Source organism: Acomys russatus, chromosome 2 (genome assembly GCF_903995435.1).
Source record: "Acomys russatus chromosome 2, mAcoRus1.1, whole genome shotgun sequence".
In the NCBI taxonomy this organism is placed as follows: domain Eukaryota; kingdom Metazoa; phylum Chordata; class Mammalia; order Rodentia; family Muridae; genus Acomys; species Acomys russatus.
The window spans coordinates 24768589-24772939 of record NC_067138.1 but is presented as its reverse complement, the minus strand read 5'-3'; the positions used below and the strand labels follow the sequence as shown (position 1 = coordinate 24772939).

At 37.0% G+C, this 4351-nt stretch overlaps 1 pseudogene; it reads right to left on the bottom strand.

The window, feature by feature from the left end:
* Positions 1–2760: 2760 nt before the first annotated feature.
* Positions 2761–3371, bottom strand: LOC127206194 (60S ribosomal protein L14-like; annotated as a pseudogene).
* Between the last annotated feature and the right edge of the window lie 980 nt (positions 3372–4351).

Sequence of the window (4351 nt, the reverse complement as noted above, 5' to 3'; positions counted from 1 at the left end):
GTAACCTGGAGTAACCATAGAATCTACAAAAGTAAAAATATAGTTTTCTGGGGGACTAGACTGGTAAGTAGCAGGATTTCGATTATATAATAAGGTAAATGGAGAAAATGGGTGAAGAATAATTAGGAAGGAGAGAGATGAAAAGTTAAAGGGAGAAAGGGAGGAGGAAAAATAACACTAAAGATATTTTAAAAACATAAAGAATCATATAATTCTTTGTTTTTCCAAATTACATATAAGTGTATTTTTTTAAATATGCTTATATAGATTAAATGATGTTATCTCATTTGGGCTGATAATGTTTCTGCAAAATACCATAGGCTATCTAACAAAAACACAAATACCAGACAAAGTCTTTCAAGTTGTTGGTCAGAAGAGCCAAAGAGGCATGCCATTCCAAAAATATAAAATATTATCTGTAGCCTTCATCTGCTCCTAGAAGTTTAAAGAAAGCTCTTATTGCTCTAGACACCATGTACTTCTGATCCAGGACTCAGAGGATTTGAGCTGGAAATAAATTGAATGCCCCCTGAACACCTGCTTCCATTGTACCAAAAGTTCTTCTATGAGCTTCTAAGGTAGAGAAGCAACCAGTAGTCCTACACATCTGTGACATCGATGGGATACAATATGATCAGCATCACAAGCAATTCTTAAGAGTGCAATAATAGCACTCATACCTTGAGGGTAAGTAAGAGGTATCTAGTTGAAATTTAAGGTCCCCTCAGTAGGAATGAAATCATGCCTGGTATTAATCCTAGCAGAAACAATGAGGGCATGGGTCTCAGGAGAACATACTACCAACATTTAATTAAATATGTATAGTTCCTAACTGCATTCAAACTACTTAAGCTATTAATATCCACAGATAAGTGTAGTTTTCATCTCCTATCAAAGAAGATTCTCTTTGAACAGATGGAGACCGTTATAGAAAACTGTAAGTGTCCAAAATACAGAGAACAATAGAACATGTGCTGTAGAACCCCAGTGGATTTACTTTAAACAAAGCTCTTACACCTAAGGTTCAGTAATCATCTCTGAAAAAGGAGCAAAAAGACTGTAAGAGTCAGATAATTGGAAAACTACTGTGTGCTTTTGTGTTCTAGAAACAGCAGGGAAATGGCATAGTTACTGAATAAGTTATACATGGCAATATATATGTATATACATGCATGCATGCAATAACAATTAGTGTAAAATGAGGTCATGAATTTGAAGGGGAATGAAGATGCGTATGTGGGAGTTTAGAGAAAAGCAACCATAGTATCATTTCAAAAATTAAACAGAATAAAGACATAACATAGCTTACATGTAAAATCCACTATCATGGAGATGAAAATTTCTGGAAATTACAGTTGCAATATCTAATGCCAGGCTTCTGTTATTGATGTAGCTTCTGAAGACAATGGAATTCTTCATAACCCAATTATGCATGGCCTAATATACTGGATACTCACCATCATCATATATCTAAATGGGACAGTCACTTTGCCACTCAAAAGTAAAGCATATCATCAAGGGAATATGTGAAAAGGAAGTGATTTATTAAAAGAAAACATTACAAACCCAGACAGTGGAGGCACACTCGATTAATCCCTGTGAGTTTGCGGTCAGTTTGGTCTTCCAGGACACAAAGAAACCCTTCCTCAAAAGCAAACAAAATCAATCAACCAAAAAAGAAGTAGTTCAGAAAAATTAAGGTTTCATAGGGGAGGGGAGTAAGGAGAAAATTGAAGGGAAGGAGGAATGGGAGGGTATAAGGGATGGGATAACAATTGAGATGTAATATGAATAAATTAATAACATATTAAAAAAATAAATACAGAGGGTAGTCACTGACATATTTGAGGGAGTTCCAAGAGAAGTCAATGTCATTGGATTTTCTTTGTCTAGTAGTTTTATAAGTCAATGGCAGAAATTGTACAAAGGCTTAGATAAACTCTTTTGAGATAGTTTGCTTCTCAGGGCTTTCATAACCCAAACCCATGGATAACTCACATGCTCTATGCTTGTCCCACTAGTCTAACCAGGAAGACGGTCATGTGCAGTTTATGTGCTGTACATCAAGTTAAAGATGACTGATGTCCGCTTTGCTCACTTTTGACTCTGCTTGTTAGTTCTTGGCCTTGGCTACTTGATAATCATTTGTTGTTATCTGATGTTGCTACTTCTGATCTTGCAGATGTGCCAAGTGCTGCTAATTATAGGAAGCATACACACACGCACACACACACACACACACACACACACACACACACACACACAAATAGCTGCAGTGTTTTTCTTTAAGGTTCTTGGTTGAAGAATATCATTTTTTAAATGGGGTCAGGCTTGTTAGAGATCTATGATGATGAGGTCTGCTGGTTCATATATTACATTCAGAATAATGGATATTGGTGCCTACACATCCCTACTGATCCATTCACTGCCCCATCAACTAGATTATGTTTTATTCCCTGTCCTTCAGTGAATATATGCTATGTCTTTGTAGTAGGAAAGGTTAATCTTCCTGCCAACTTTGATAATCTTGGTAGAAAAATTAAAATTTTGCTTGACAGATTTTTTTTGTGGGAAATAAATATTTGCATAAGACACAGTGTCAGTTTGATTGTTAAAGCCTGGGTAGAGTAAGTCTACATAACAGATCTTGTTTACAATCCCACCAGTCTTCTACTTCCTGCTTGGTGACAAGCATAGAGTCCGCTCATTAGATTTCCCAATGTGTCAAAAAGGAGCTTTATTCCCTATATCACCTCAACCTTACTTGACATCTGACTTTGGAGCAGCTGCTTTCTGGGCTGGAGTCTTCTGACCCTTCTGACCTTTGTCAGGAGGCACTGCATTCTGGGCAGGGATCTTCTGGGATGCAGTCTTCTTGCCTGGTCCCGTTGCTTTCCTGGCTGGGACATTTGCTTTAGAAGCAGCTGCTACTGCCTTAGAAACAGGTGCTATTTGGGAGAAGTTTTCAGGATAGTGGCTCTTTGAAGTGTCTTGACTTCCATTTTGATTATTCTGTTTTTCATTTTTTTCCTTCATAATACTGAAATGATGAAAATCTGTCATCTTGGCTTTCTTTTCTCTTACATCAATCTTCTTGGCCCGTCTTGTGGCTGCCCATTTTGTATTGATATCTGCCTTCTTCCGAGCCTTTCGACATACTTCTGATGGGCACCGTATGGGAACTTGAGGATGAAGTCAGTGACCTGCATGCATTTGAAAGGCATGGCCTGTCTATTCACCCGAGTGCAGGGTTCATCCACTAGAGCCCTGTTCTGATCAATAGCATCAACAATCATGACCAGTTTTCTAGCATGAAGCCCAAAGGACATATAGGCCACCTGGCCAGCCTACAAGAAACTCTTGAACACCATGCAGTGGCATTCATCGAGAAGGAAGCGCAGATATTTAAAATATTCACTGAGTCATGAAATATATTTTAAACTTTGTTCTATATCCTATAGTTATTAAAATGCATGAAATAATAATAGCCCTACCTGTAAATACACACTTATTTTTTTCTCAATTAACATCACATCCAAATAGAAGTTAAAAATATGTTCTGGTTATACATCCAAAGATTCTAGATCTTATTCAAAGATCAATAGATGTACATGTTTATTGTGGCACTTTTTATATTATGACATGGAACCAACCTAAGTGTCCAGTAATAGATGAGTGGATTAAATAAATTAATAAGTAAGTAAATAAATAAACAAACCAAAAATATGGTGCTATGGCTGAGGAGATAGGTCAGTTAATGAAGTAAATTGCTTGGCACAAATGTGTGAAGACCTGAATTCAATCCCCAGAGCCCCTGTAAAATGCAATGGGACATTACGGCAGTTGTAATCCAGGGCTGTAGAAATAGTAACAAGAGATTTCTAGGATTTTCTGACCAGACTATCTGGCTATTGAGGTGAGCTACAGGTCATGAAAAAGAAAGAAAGATTATTCTACAAGGGAAGAAGCTATCTTAAAGAGGAGGACAACAAAAGGGCAATGAAATATGTGTGATACAAGAGCCAAAGCATGCTATTATGGGAGAGGAATAAACCAACAAGACAGAACAGGAGGGATGAAGATGAAAAAGATAAGATAAATGTGAACAAAGTACATATTAAAAGACCATGAAATTTATAATCTTGTAGGATATAATGGAATTGAAAGCTTTACTGAGTTTACTGAGTGGCACTAGATTAAAAACTACTGGTAACATATCAAGTGCAGAGTCAGCACTGAAAAGCTGCAATCAGACAGAGTCATGGATGATACCAGAAAGAACAAGCTCTTTGAAGAAGATAAACCCAATCAAAGCTCCATTTTCTAATATTATGACACAGCATAGTTGGAA